Source organism: Oryzias latipes, chromosome 19, assembly GCF_053564925.1.
Source record: "Oryzias latipes strain Hd-rR chromosome 19, Olatipes_Hd-rR_3.1".
Taxonomy (NCBI): Eukaryota; Metazoa; Chordata; class Actinopteri; order Beloniformes; family Adrianichthyidae; genus Oryzias; species Oryzias latipes.
The window spans coordinates 15,794,065-15,809,948 of record NC_136255.1 but is presented as its reverse complement, the minus strand read 5'-3'; the positions used below and the strand labels follow the sequence as shown (position 1 = coordinate 15,809,948).

Below are 15,884 nucleotides of genomic sequence, written 5' to 3'. Positions count from 1 at the left end.
CCTAAGGATCGACGCTCAATTCAGTTCTACACAGTTCTTTAAAAATATATGTTTAAATTGTTATCTAACTTTAACAAATCAATAAGTTTCCTTTTCAGGAAATGCTTTTGGACTGGTTTTAAAAGCCCAAACTGGAGGCTGGACTCCACTGAGTGACTGAGGATGGATTTAAGAGACTAAATAATTAAAAAGGTCAGGCTACCTGCCTGCTGTGTGTCACTTCACACATGCAAGAGACCACACACAGTTGTAAGAGGCACAATGCTCACTGGGGCAAGGACTTAGAAGAGACATCATTCGGGGGAATAATCATTTTGCCTCAAACACAGTGCAGTCTGTGAACTAATTGGGTGAATCCATAATTAATTTGCTGACATTAAGCCGTGGGGTCTGCTCCAGCAAGACTTGACTTTCTAAGGATGTGAAGAAGTGGTAGGAAAACGGTGGGCTAACAGCTGAGAGGAAGGCGCCTGGTGTTGACACTTTATGGGGCTGGTTCAGACATTTAAACATCTCACAAAGACTATCACCAAAGGGTGACCATTTTTTAAAGACAATTTAAGCTCAACATGTGGTGTCAAGCATATCAGGCTTCATCAGGAAAACCTAAATATTAAGAGATGAAAGTCCCCCAAGATAGATCATAATAAAATAGGACTCTTATTCCATTTTTCATTAATTAATTCTGAAGTGTGTTTGTGTTCAACAATTTAAAGCACCAAATAGCCCAATACAAGAGACAAAGGTAAAAGATGCCACAGTCCTAAAATAAAAAGCTTTAAAGGAAACTTACTGCTATGCCCAAAACAAGCAAGACGATTTCTGGTTTGTTGTGAAGACAAGCCATAATTAGTCTGACATCCATCTAACTGGCAGACATTTAGATTCTGAGTCTCGCACAAAGGAGCAGTTTGTATTTTTCTGATGCTTTGGGATTCGAATTTTGCCCGAAACGGCCTTCTGTTTGCCTTTCTTATCAACTATTGACCCTTCCACGATGCGATCTATACAGCACACTTTTTAAATGTGGGTGTATTTGTTGGATCACATCCCAACCAAACTATGCATGATTTACCGTTTGACACATTTGCATGTATTTCGGTCTAATCAATGAGACCACATACCTGTAAGAAAACCTTACCTGACCTGTTTTGACTAAAATATAATAGTAAGGTAGACATGTTAGATTATCCAATAGGCCATAAGAATACAGTCACCGCCTGTAAACTAAAGCTAAAAATGAAAAAGAGCAGACAGAATTTTTTATTTAGAAATATATCATACACAAGCGTGAAGAAAATATATTTTATAACTATCAAATCTGAAGAAATCTCCTTTTATCCAAAAGGCAGATAAATGTTTACTAGAGGAACCTGTAAGTGTCTGCAATACTCTGGCGCTTCTTTACCTCAAGTTGCAGTTTATCCAGAATATCACCAGGGTTTTCTAAAGGAACAGAGAAGATTTAAATAAAAATTGAAACATACCCTTTTTATGAGCTACAATTTCCTTCAAGACTTCCGAGAGAGACTCCTGCAGGGCTTAGAGATCTGCAATGTTTGACAGCCTTGGTGAAAAGTGTTTTTGGGAAAATTGCAGCGTGGTTTCAAAAATGTTGATGGGTGCATAAAACCGGAACTCTCACTTTACTTTTCTCCAAAAAACCTCAAAAGACGTATTCACAATTATACATTCACTTAAAAAAATAAATATTAATATTTATATATTTATACTGTATTCTTAAATTAAAACATAAATATTCATATTTATATACTCATACTGTATTCTTAACTTAAAAACATAAACTAGCCACATAGTATCTGATGGTTTTATCATTTGTTTTCCTGTTTTAACAAATAGTTGTCTGTTTTAGTCCCTGAGAGAGAAAAGGTGCTGCAGTGCAGACCCCCAACAGAGGCCCTATACATCATTATGATATACGACATCTCTGTATTTAGACTCTGAGTAGGAACTGGAGAAGCATGTGGTAAAAGAGCTTTCAGGGGGATTAAAGCCACCAGTTTCCTCACACCATCTCATTAGAAAAGCGCAAATAATTTCACTATTTTTAATAGGAGTTTCAACTTTTAGAAGATATCGGCCGGAAATTGAGTCCCATACATAACCCTTTTTTTAATACTTAACTCAAAAACGTTTTTTTAGCATCAAGTGTAGAAAAGTAACTAGTCCTGAGTTGAACATGTTTCATCGCCAGCTCCTCGCAAAGACATAAATAACTTAAGCCTTAGTCGTAACTGCAGGTGAGGACGGTGCGAGTAGAAAATAGGCAAACCTGTACGCGGAAAGGAGGTGGGCCATACATACTGCGCAATTAGACTGTCATGATTCGTTCACAACGGGCTTGGAAATCTTAATCTGCGATCAAGCAACCACTTTCAACAAAAAGTCTATGTAAACGTGCGCATGTGCGCAGTTTGGGCTTCTGTGTTCAAAACTCTTGGGTTCATGCGTCACTACGCAAGTTTTAAAGTCCGCTTTCGGGCTCTACGTACCAAACACACGGCAATTGAACGTGTGCACAAGGCTAAATTCAGCTGAACTCTGACCAATGAGGAACTTTGTAAGGATTCAGTGGTTTTGTTGTTCTTGGTCATGTTTTTGGTTTTCTTTGTCTGTCACTCCACCTTCAGGTTCATGATCCACAGCTGTCTTCAGTTCAGTTAATTACCCTCAGCCTATTTAAGTGTCTTGGTTGCTCTGCTCTGTTTTGTCACTGGTTTGTTTCTCCCCATAGTTTTGTCATGTTTCCGTTTATTTATTAAATGTTTTATTTCCTGTCACCAAGCTTGGTCTCCTGCATTTTGGGTCCTCCACCACCAGTTCCTGACAAACTCGGCTTTGGTAGTGACGTATGGGTAGTGTCAATCATGAATAATTGTGGTTTGTGCCGGGCCGGAATTATAAAGTCTTTTATTTATTGGAATAGAGCTGTAAAAAAAAGAAAAAACAAAAACCTGGAGAGATTTGCACTCATTCAACATTTTGCTTGAAGGCTCTTCCAACTGTGAGTACACATGTTAGTATTTGGTACTGAGACCTGTGTGAACACCATATGCTAAAAGCGTGTACAAAAACCCGCGTTCAACACGGTCTTGAGTGCGCCACAGATCTCCAGTGTGTATGAAGCTTTAGAAATAAGGAAATTCGGCACAAAGTGTTGTTTGTGTGGGAATCCTATGTCACGTGGACACCCTGTGCATCAAGATTTGCGCAAGGTCAGTTGGGGGCCAGTACTCGCACCTTACTACCAACTAGACTGTGGTGTAAGGGCACCAAACGACTGCATTACCCATAAGTGCATGAAAGTTACACTAGTCATAGAAATACTTCGCCTAACGCACGAAAATCATAGGTTTCATTTTTTACCGGTGGCCCTTGAGATTGCCGTACAAATCTCAAGGGAACTGCAAGACACACCTATGCGCTCTGTACGATGCCACCGCTCCTCCCTACAACCCCTCAGAGGCCTGGACAACCTAAGAACCCGCAGCTGAGTAAACCGTGTATCAGTCAAACCTCTATCAGGTCAACCACAGTTATGGCAGTTTCAGAGTTTGTCTGTGCTTTCATGGCAAGTGAAAAAGGTCAAAATGGCAATTAAATCCTTTTTAACTTGATATGCTACAATGTTATAAAAAAAAAAAATAACTTTATTTCTTTCTTGACTGACCCCAAAATGGTTTTTGCTTTCAGGCTTTAGCATATCTACCTCATAGCACATCTTTCAGACATTTTGTTTGATTCATTCTCTTTGTAAAAAGAAAATAAGGTCTCTCTTGATCTTTTCTTCTTCCATTAGATTATCTTTTTTCCCCAAATGAATTCCTATCATCTTTTCAAAAGTAACTGATGTATTATTCAAATTCTTCCAATTTATCAATGTTTTGAGTTCAAATTACGAGCAGAGAAAATGAGATGGTGTTTCATTTCAGTCATCCTCACTTAAGATTTAAGTACTTCCAGCTGTAACACTTTATTTTAGTTTTTGAATTTGTTCTCATTAAGATATAGCGCGATTTTTCCACTCCTCAGCTACTGCACTTCATGTTTATTTAGTTGGAGATCTGAAGCAAAAAAGCTTGTTCGAATTTTCTATTATACTAAAGACTGCAGAGGCTTGGCACAGTGTGCACACAGAGTTGAATTCAATATTTATTCAGTCATGATGATGAAAAATCTGCAGCAGCTGCTGTGGTTTTCGAACATCACAAGTTGACTTGCAGAGATTAAAGATTAAAATGATGTAGGAGTGGAAACAGTTCTGAATGCAGATGCTTTTGAGTTTTTATTATGCAACTACAAGACTGGTGAACAAAAATACTGATGTAAATTGAAAAAAACATGCAAAGTGTCTTGGAGCCGTCTAAAGAGAGCGATTAAGAGTAAAGAATGTACAGGAAGTGGCTATTTTTATCAGGTTTCTGAAGTAGGCGTGCATCATGAAAGCCTTAAATCAAATATTTTAATGAGTTTTCATATCCACTGTTTCCCTGTAGTGTGTATTTATCTCAGTTTTTTTTTCCCAGCTGACGCTACGACAACTTGAATCTGGATTTGATGCTTCAGTGTGAGTTCTGTGGGGAATTCTTGCCAAAGATGTAAAAACACAAGACTTCTTTTTTTTTTCAAGCGGAGTTGAATAACTTGTGCAATTCTTCCTCATGACTTAATTTCCCACTGGAACTTGACAAGGAAATTGTGTGAAGAGAGAAATGTTGCAGCTATCTGACGTTGTGGAGCAAAGATGTGTTGAGCAATCTCCATCCCTCTCTGCTGCTGATTCCTATCAAAGAGTGCAGCTCTGGGAGCTTTTTCAGAGACTCAGATGAGAGAGCAAGGTAAATTCCTCCCCAAGACCTAAAAAGGACATATTTTATCATCTATACCTCAAATACCCTCTTAAATTCCTTCAGGAAAACTACTATAAGTCTAAACACAATTTTGATTTTGGTTATTCCTTTCAAACAAAGACAATACTTCCTCAAAAGTTATTTTTGAAGAACGACACGTTTTCCTTTAAGATGCTGGAGTTAGTCCAGAGTTAAATCTGTCGGCACTGACAAAAACAACAAAACATAGCAAACACAAAGGTGTAGACCCACTAGAGCAGCAAACTGGCTCCACTTTTGATATCAGCTTACATGACCAAATCCTCCACACCTCAGGCAGAGAAGAGTGCGATTTTCCCTGAACTAAACATGGCCTGCGACAGCGTGGGAGGGTGACAGCCTGACACGTTTCTGCTCATCTCTCTAAGCATGCTAAAACAGCAAACAAGGTGGGATGTCATAACAATTTAAAAGCAAGGAAGAAACCTTTTAATGTGCAGTGGCTAGGATCCACTTTTTTAAATCCAATCAATAAAATCTTGTTTAAAAAAAAAAAAAAGTTGCACTAGGTTATCAGCACATGCCAAAGCCAGAGCTGACAACACTTCCAGTACAGGAAAGAGCCTGCAGTGTGCCAGCCTGGTGAGCATGTGGAAGGCGTGGAGCGCCTTGTGAGGGTGAAGTAAGAGCTGCGCTCGCCACCAGCTTGGTGTCAGCGAGAGGCCAGGCTCCGGCTTAGACAGCCTGCCCGAGTCCAGCCTGCTCAGGCAATCTCCCTTTGCGTCCCTTCCAGGAAAAGCCAGCATGATTCAGAGCTTCCTGGTCCAAGCAGAGTGATGTGCCTCCCACCCAATCCACCCAACATGTGCCCACTCACACACACACACACACACACACACACACACACACACACACACACACACACACACACACACACACACACACACACACACACACACACACACACACACACACACACACACACACACACACACACACACACACACACACACACACACCCTCTCCCTTCAGACGGTGAGACGGCCAACTCCAGCTTACTTTGGGAGGAGGCCAAGTCAAACAATGTGTTGATAGAGTCCAGAGCGGAGCGGTGAGAGGAACGCAGAAAGAGCATGAACATTGTGCACACAAAGGCGTGGACTCAGGCAGGAACTCTACTTTCAACTGTTGAACTTCTGCCAATCACTTTTATTAAAAATAATTGCAACAAGTTAATTGCTGACACATGGGAACATGGAAGCGTCTCTAAAACCAGGTTCCTTGAAGGAAGAAATGGGAGCCAGAAAGGCATGCACTTATCGTTCTTAATAACAATGTCATCGAAAATATATACAATGTATTTTTGGGAGTATAAGCTCCGGAGCTGCTAAAAAAATACATAATGAAGAAGAAAAAAATCATAAGTTGTCTTACTGGAGCATATGGGAGAAACTTATTTTACAAAATACAGGGACAAAATGAACATTTCATACTGAAAGGCAAATCATAACAATACAATAGATAATAGACTGAATATATGCACGATTCACTAATGTAACACATTGATGCTTACTTAGCTTCATGAAAACTGGGAGGAATCTAGAACATTAGCACAACATATAAACAATTATTCAGATAACCATAGCATAAAGAACACGCTAAAAAGTCAACTAAACTAAAGGATGCTTAACTTTGGGCTATTATTTTAAAAATAAAAAATAAACGTCACAAAAAAGAAATGTTTTAATATGAATAATAACAGATATCAACACCAATGGAGCATCAATCTCTGGTAACATATTCCAATGAATATTATGAGTATCATGCAAACAGGCTTGATTTGCTGCGATAAATCCATATTTTAAGTAGGACTCCTGGTAGCCTACTGTTTTTGTTTTTTGTCTTAAAGTCGCAGCATGTTCTTCCAAATGCACTTATCCATTTGCATAAAAACTGTCCACATATAACCTTTCTTGTGTTGCACGCTGCCGGACTACTTTTAGCGCTAAAGTGACTGAAATGTAACCAAGAGAATCCAGTTGATTTTCAAAAACAAGATTATTTAGACTAAAAGATTGTTCAAATGAAGTTACTTTTGCTCCTCTGACCAAACTCTTAAGTTTCAAGTGATCGAACGTGTAGCTGAGAGAATCCGGTTATTTTTCAAAATAAAAGAATTTTAAAACCCGGCATAATTAAGTATTTCTTCCGCGGCCCGGTGCCGATTGATCCGGGGAACGGCCCAGCGGTTGGGGACCACAGCTCGATTCTGAAAATTATTGGTGATATCCAGCACTAGCAAATACTGATACTTACAACTACAGTGCCCTTTAGCAGTTGTTCCTATTTACATTTTACAATCGCAAATAAGTCACATCATATTAGTAGTTTGACCCCCGGCCTAGGTATGCAAACAAAATAAAATAACCCAACTTTTTTTTATTTTTTTTATTGCTTTTTCAACAAAGTTTTAAACACACACAACACAAACAATGCCAGTGTAAAATAACGCAACTTTTCTCCGAAAAATACGGTATGTATATATTTCTTGCTTTTAGAAGGCAGGGAATCCAGCTGTGCAACACATCTTCAGAGCTAATAGTATCTCTTTTTAGCTAAGACCCTCTCTGAAGGGCTTACAACACAGAGTTGGCCTCCCTCACGTCTCACCACACATCCCATCATCTCAGGCTCCGCTAAAGCGCCATGCTTCAAGGGACCTGGACTGCGACACATGCACATATCCATGTACACACACAGCTCGGTCAATTAGCACTGGTCCAACCTTGCAGCTGAGAGATAAATGGTGCAGGGTCTCAGCAGGCTTTCTCGTGAAGCTGAGCTCCTTGTCTGCTGTATGTAGAACAGCTCTCTGGAGAACGGCCACCAGTGAGAAGAGATGGGGCAACCGTGAGGCTGAGAGGGGGCCTAAAAGTGTTCAGGCTTCTTTTAAAATATGACCAGGAGTCTAAAGTCTCATGAAAGCTGGTGCCAGGAGAAGCTGAAAGAGGTGGGGAAGATCAGGCGGAGTGTAAAACTGTAAGAAATAAACAGGTTATACCAACTTTTAACCCATTAATCGTTTGTTTGTCCAACCTGATGAGTGCCGTAATCTGCTCTGTGATTGTGTTTGCTTAAACCTGTTTACAGAGTGTGTTCTGCTAAACTGGATAAATCAAACAGAAAAATGAAAGCTGTTTGGATAACATGTCTAATAGTAGCTCGTTTTTTTTTCCCAACCTCACTCAATGGGAGGTCACCTGGGTCTGGATTAAGTGCACTATGGTGTTATTTGGTTGGACTCAAAGTTAAACATATAACTGTGTCCAATACTTGGATTCAGTATAATCAATAGACAACAAAGACTGGAAACATGAGTTTTGTGCAGCAAATAGCCTTTTCCAATTGGTCTGGTGTGATTTTATAATTTTTTTTAAAAATAGGCCATATTTTCCAAAAGTACAAGAAAAATGTGTAAAGCTTGCAAATGTTCGATCTGTAAGCTATGTTTACATTTAATATACCAACTGTGTTTCTTGAATACCTGACAAAAAATTGAACCATTTTCAGATATTACAATCTATTTAGGTGTACCTATATATCTACAAATATAAAAAAAGACTGTCTAATTTAAGAAAATATTACATGCACTCTCTGAAGGACACCAAATGGGAGTAAGGGCAAAAATGAGGCCTAAAAAACACAAAATACTGCACAAATTTGTGCCTACAACAAGTTTAAAACTTGAAAGGTTTACTGTTATAGTTTTGAGTTTTACTTCCCTGGTTCTAATCTCTCCTGGTCCATTGACTTCTTTCTCCTAACTTCCTTCTGCCATGTGTTCATGCTATGCCCACAGTTAGTTTGGGTTTTGTTACCCTGCTCTGCAGCGCCTTTTGTTAACAATAAACCCCTTGCTCTGGAACCGTGTGCCTCCCGTCTCTGCATTTTGGGTCCTTCACTCTCACCAGCCCTCCCAACCTGACAGCTACTTCCGCAAACAACGAGTGACGTCGTTCACCGTTGAGTACTCTTCTGCGCATGTGGGTCACTTCTGGGTCATTTCACGGTCACACAGGAGATCACAAAAGTTCGCATTTAATTGGAAATGTGAAAGGCCTTGCAAAAAAAATAAATTGAATTTTTTCAAAAAATCGGAATTGAGCATTAAGCCCTGCAGTGTGAACGTAGCCTTAGTTGTTATTCTCTGGATAAGTGTGACCTTTAAGGGATACAGATGAAGTAAATTTGGCATCGAGAACTGCTCATGGAGGACCTGATAGAGGGCACAACAGTAGTGTTTTTACTTTTTTAGATATTATGATACAGTGTATAAAAAAATTAACCTGTTTTAAAGTATTTATAAAAATCTGTTTATGCTTTTACATTTACTGCTGTTTATAATGACAGTTTGGAATTCAGTCATTATTTTCTAACAGTTTTAAATAGTAACATGAGGATGTTTGATAAAGTGAGCCCGCTTTCAAGTGGTGTAGACCTCCAACAGGCTCACTCCTGATTGATCAGAGTGGTTGCCACAGAAATGTTGACTCAATCCAACTTGGACCAATCCCTGCTTACAGACACTGTTTGGCTCCAACAACGCAACGCCCGTATCTAAAAAAAAAAAGGCAACTGAATTGACTTCAATTTATTGGAGCCAGAAGTAAGACATCTTCTACGTGTGATGTCACACTCACTGTGTCCAGTTCTCATATACAGTTTAATATCATAAAGTTATATTACGGACACTAGTTCAGCTGAAAATGGGCTAAATCGAAGTCATGACCCGCTAGTTGTTGAATAACTTAACAGTTTAAGCTGCACTATCTGCCACAACCTGCCAACCCTTCAACAATTGACTCAAAGTCACAAGCCTCTCCTAAACAGTGTCTGTTGACTTGTTGTGCATGGCTCCAGGTCCTCACTGACTCCTCACAAGATGTCAATCCTATCGGTGCACACACACACATACACCCACACACAAACACCCAGGTGCAGGAAGTCGCTATGTGAACAAAAAGACACACTCCTGCGCGGCACAGTGAAAAATTACAACAGGAGAGACACACACGGCCCGGTGGATTAACTGCAGAATAAAAGTGCTGATCGGCAACAAAAGAGAAAAAACAGCTATTCATCACACTGGCACAGGATCAAATTCACACACTTCTCAGATGCCCGCCTTGAGTTATTGTAGTGTGCAGCTCTGCTGGCAGACCCCCAGATAATGCTGTCATACCTGAATTTATTAGAGAGCAAAGCTTCCCATCTTTGCAAAGATGGAGCACAGCACAGTGGACGAAAGCTGTTAATGTATATTTAACAGCCACACTAAGTCGCTTTTTTCCCCTTACAACCCTGTATGTGTTGTGCAAATCAACAAGCGTGCGCCTATTGTTTGTGGGAATTCTTTCAAACAAATGCAGTCCTCATGTCACTGTAGAGTTTGTGCTTTTCTCTGCAGAAAAAACAAACAAACATCCACTGGACTTTGACAATGCTAGCAGGACTGCTATGACACCAAATGTCAGCCTGCGTCTACGTTTCATCCAGTGTCATATAATGTACACTGACACGTTGGCTCTAAAAATACCTTTAGGTCTCCAAACTACTCTGCAAGGCTCAAAAATGCAGATTTGTTTCAAAATCTAACCCGAAAAAACACAAGTTCAAGCATTAAATACATTAAATACAGTGCAGATTTAATAATTGTCTCTATGGAGACGACACAGTTTACCACACCGCTAATATGTTGCAGCACGGCCGGACTGCATTGTCGGTATTAGCTTCTCCACTCCACATGGAGTATCAGTAATGTCATTTTGAGAGCAAAGTATGGAATACTATGCAAAAATACAGAAATCACAGCAAAATACAAGAAATACATTTATGAAATCCACATTTGTCCATGCATGGAGGACTGGCTAAATTTAAAGAATCTTAGGCCTTAGTAAAAACTGCCCTCATAACTGGATATGCGTGCAAAACAGGCAAACCTGTACAGAGAATACAGGTGGTGCCCACAAAATATTCAAATCAACAGTGAGCAAAAATGTTCATACACATTTTTTTCAATGGGCACGCTCCAGGCGACAAGTCGTGGCCAACACTTAAACAGCACAAAGGGTAAGTATGGGGGTAGTAGGAGACACGGGTGTGCCGTATGAATTTTTCATTTTTTTAACCCCTCCAAACCCTACACGTTGTGCAAGGGGCCCACTGTACTATACAAGTGATAAGTGTGCGTCTGTCGTGCACACAGAAATTATGAATTTAGACAATCAGAGTGTAATTTGTGTGGGTCTCCTACGGGCATTTACATATCATGTGCACATCTCGGGCATACAGCATTTGCACGTTGTCGTTGACGAGCCAGACATGCACCCTACTAATGACTGCAGTGCGTAAGGACACCCTGTTGTTTTAATTGACAGAACAAGGCAAATCTCCAAGCATCAGAACCAACCTTAAAGCACATGGGTGGAGGTATTATGGTACAGGTGATTTGTACACAAATAAACAAAATAGATGCAGCATTTCTGCAAATATCTTAGAGGATATTATACATTGCAATCCTAACCGAGCCCCGGTACTGAACGAGCCCCGAGGCAACATTCTTCAAGACCGCAGTATCGATAAGATCTGACCTCCACGGTTCTGCTATCGGTACTGGACAAGTCGCTGTTTTTTTGTGTCCCACAAGATATAAACAATCTCCGCCATATTTAACCCACCAAGTCAGTCAATTTTCCGTTATTTAATGATATGACTTTAGCTATTCTCGCTTAAGAGGAGAGGTCTGTCTGGCTATTTGTGTGCACAGGGGTCGTTCAGACAGTACGCGGTGCGTCAGGTAGAGCAGGCAGGCAGGAGCAAGACAGCAGCTTGAAGGCACGGAGGGGGCGACCAGAGTCTGTTACGGGACGGAAAGTTTTTCCAAAAAGATAGTCAGTGGCGATCTCGTAGGGGACACGTGAGCGCCCACAAAAAAATCATTTTATCCCCCTAGACTAAGACCACCCATTTCCACGTAAAATTCACTAAATTTGCATCAGGGCGCCCTTACTATCCTGTCGCCTTGCTGCTACGATGACCGTATGTTACCCTGTCTGTGTAGAACACGCTGGAGGGGGGGGGTTCATGTGGGGGAGAACAACGAACAGGTAGAGAGGCAGGGGGGGGCTTAGACTCACTGCTTATGATTCCAGACCCGCAACAAACTAACAGCTACTTCCTAATAAAAAATAGTTGTCATCCATAAAATAAGTATTCTTTATTGGGTTTACTGGATTTAAAGAAAAAATAAATAAATTGAAAGGAGTCTGCATCAAAGTGAGTTAAGACAAAAGATCTTTCAGAGTTAAGATGAGTGAGATGATGGAAACAAACTCACTTTGATGCAGACTCCTATATTGTTTATTTTCTTGTCTTGTCTTTGGAAAAGATCAAAGGAAACATCATGCTCATAAATAATAAAAACAATTAAATTAAATAATGAAATGCATATACTGACAGCATTTTGAATCAATCCAATTATGGCCAAATGAACTATCGCGATTTATCAGCAAAAACATTTTTTGTAACACACCTAGTGTTGCGGCTCCCTGTGCTTTCATCTCAGTGGGAAACTGATCCAAATGGCTCTTTGAGAGGTACAGGTGGCCGACCCCTATGGAGAGAAATTAGACTCAGTCGGATTTGTGCGTGCGTAATTCTTGATTTGTGCGTAAATTAGGATTTGTGTATGCATATTCTTGCTTTGTGCGTGCGTAAATTAGGATTTGTGCATAAATTTGGATTTGTGAGTGATTTGTTACTCACATAATACGTTTTGTGTGTAAGTTAAAAAAATATAAAATGAAAAAAATGCAAAATGCAATTTACGTGTGCACAAATTAAGACTACAACAGCTTGAAACTACTTACACACACACACACACATCTTTAAAAAAAAAAACGCACGAATCCCTTGTTACACACACACGAAGCCAAAGTTACGCACGGATCTACTGTGAGACTGTTTTGACGTCTCACAAATTCGTCCGTAAGTGCTGCGTTTAAATACCAGTGGAATGCTCGGTCATTAGAATTTTCCTATCAGCCTTCCCTTCTAAACGTATCCAGACAATGACTCAATCAATACATGAAGACAGTAGATCTTAGTGTTGAACATAGAGGCTACTTACTTCGGGGCGCTGACCACCGAGATCGGCCGCCATTCTTCCCGTGACTCTCTCAGTCTGACTGCCTTTGATTTTTCCGGAAGAAAAAAACAGTGCCCCCTACTGGTCGTTCCTGTTACGCATTTTGTATCAATTCGGAGTCTCGGAGAATGATATACTTTTAATATATATATTAACCTTTAAGTGTGAACGTCATATTCTCAGATAATAATTTTTATTTTCCTTTAAAGTTTTTTTAAGCCCTGCTACACCCACTGAAGGAAATACGTAGAAGAATATGCATACACAAATCCTAATTTAAGCACAAATCAAGAATTACGCACGCACAAATCCGACTGAGTCTAATTTCTCTCCATAGAGAGAAATTAGGTCTAGGACATCTACGTGCAGTCCAGGTTTGTATTGTAACATTATCATGTATAAAGTAATAATAATAATAATAATGGATTGGATTTATCTGCACTTTTCAAGTCACTCAAAGCGCTTACATTGTGTCCATTATTCATTCACTCCTTATTCATACTTGGTGACGGTAAGCTATGGTTGTAGCCACAGCTGCCCCGGGGCAGTCTGACAGAGGCGTGGCTGCCAGTTCGCGCCTACGGCCCCTCTGACCGTCACCGGGGCATTCATACACATTCACGCAGCAGTGAAGCCACACTGAAGACAAGGAGGTTGAAGTGTCTTGCCCAAGGACACAACGACAGTTGGCTGGGGGAGGGGGGATCGAACCGCCGACCCTTCGATCATTGGACGACCCGCTCAACCGCCTGAGCCACTGCCGCCCAAGTAAAATGTTTTGTTAAAAAAACAATGCTGTTGCATAATGAGGAAATAAAACACTTTATGTTCTTAATTTGTTATTTACTTATTTTTCGTCCTCAAAAATTATCGATAAGAGTATCATTAGAATACCAGATCGATAAGCAGTAACAATAAGAGTAATAGTACCGTTAAAAAACCTTAACAATAACCATCCTTAGCGCTGAACATGTGGGTCCTTAGCTCAAAAAATGCAAATATAACATCTAAAAAGGAGTCACTATGATTACATTTTCAATGAAACACTCAAAAAAATGATTCAAAAGATTTAGTCACGAAGGAGCAAATCTGCTGAGCCTTTGGTTCACTATCTGCATATTAAAGAGGGTTTTTCCAGCATTTTCTGAACATTTCCTGGTGAGTGCTACATGTTTAAGAACTCTGAAGGAGGTCAAGTGCATCCACTTGGCACCTCCTAACCAATGGCACGCTCAAGTGCCATAATTTGGGTTAATTTCCCATTTCTAATTAAATCTCTTAGGAATATGAAAGAAAATTCCAATAAGTAGAAAGAAGACGTGAAAAACATGAATGCTATAAACCATAAAAAGCAATTTGTTATGTCAAAAATCCAATAAAGTTGTGAGCAAATAATACTTGGACTAATCTTTTAGAAGGCAGCAGAACTAAAGCTCTGCTGTCTTTGCTCTCCAAGTGACCATCTGTTACAGCCCAGTGTTTTCTATCAAAGCCCAGACAAGGAATCATTTTATCCACAATCAAAGCATCAAAGACGTACAAGAGGCATTGGTGTAAGGCAATGGCAGTGGCTTTATCCATCAGCTGTTTCATAATAGCTCTCCTCCAGATACCCATGTTTAATCCATCGAGTCAATGGTCATACGGTGAGAAGGAGCGTCTGAGGAAAAGCGTGTCTGTAAGCCAGGAGGGAGCTCAATAAGATCTCCTCCCGGGCTTCTATAGTTCATCGCCCCTCGCAGCAGGGGTGGAAATGCCATAAAAAAAAAAGAATAATGATAGTGTTGTATTCATACTGGGACACACTGATCACCTCAGGGTTTAGGTCAAATACGCTGGCCGAACAGCAGCATCCAACGTCTGACAAAACAACCACACATGCTAATGTCATTTCTACATGGTTATAAAAATCTAATATCCACCTCTGCTGATTTGATTGTTTTAAACAGTGAAGCAGTTGATGCCAGGGATCCTGGTCCTCCTCCGGTGTCCTCAATTAGGAGTGAAATTCAGAGGTGGCCTCGATTTCAACTCGCCGGGTCACGGGGGTCGTCACGCCTTTTTAAGAAGAGAAAAGCCCTTGTCACGGCGCAGGCTTTCTCCCCCTGCTGCCACAAAACGTCTCCTGACACAAAGCCCTCGCACTCCTCTCGGCACAGGCCCACAGCCCTGCCAACAAATGTGACCTCCTTTCATCCTCTTACTAGAAAACTTACTATGAAAACAATAAAGGAGGGGGAAAAAACACCTCTACCAACCTTTTCCAACTACCAAACCGTTCATGGAAGTTATTTTTTCCATGACTCCTGAGTTAAGGTGGCAACTTTAACTTTCAGTGGTGCGTAAAGCCTGAGGAGAAGAAGAAAAAAATTCTCCTTGTTTATCTTTAGCTGGTTGATTTGACCCAAGGCCTGAGAAACCCAGCCAGCTCTTCCACTGCAGCAGGAAACACATTCCTGCAAAGTGATGTCTTTAAATGATGCATTGCAAACTGTTATTGCGTATTTTCCAAAAGGTTGGAGTTAATTGATACTATTGTAGTTCAGCTGTATTAAGTATACTTTGTGTACACTTCTAATCGAACCACGTTAGCACGTTAGCATGTAGTCATGTTTACAACCAAAAATACAAAGTATTTATTATTACTTTTCGTAGATTTCCATCTTTATTTTACACCTTGATGAACGTAAGTTGAGGGAAAATCCCTTTATTCCCATCCATCTGTTAACATACATACACAACAGTTTCAGTGCGTATCGAAAAAGATCGTGTTGTAGAGTAGGAGTGGGAATAAGAACAGGGCTGGAGGAACACACACTTTCCTCTTT

The 15,884-nt window shown here is 40.2% G+C and overlaps 1 protein-coding gene across 5 annotated transcripts in view; it reads right to left on the bottom strand.

Moving 5' to 3' along the window:
• LOC101175355 (C-terminal-binding protein 2) overlaps window positions 1-15,884 on the bottom strand; it is a 104,264-nt gene that overhangs the window by 58,776 nt on the left and 29,604 nt on the right. For 2 of the 5 annotated variants that reach the window (XM_078937982.1, XM_078937980.1), the window contains exon 2: window positions 12,442-12,522. The exons of the other annotated variants lie outside the window; for them this stretch is intronic. The gene's annotated coding sequence lies outside the window, so the exon portion shown is untranslated. The remainder of the gene's footprint in view (window positions 1-12,441; window positions 12,523-15,884) is intronic. 5 annotated transcript variants of the gene reach the window in all.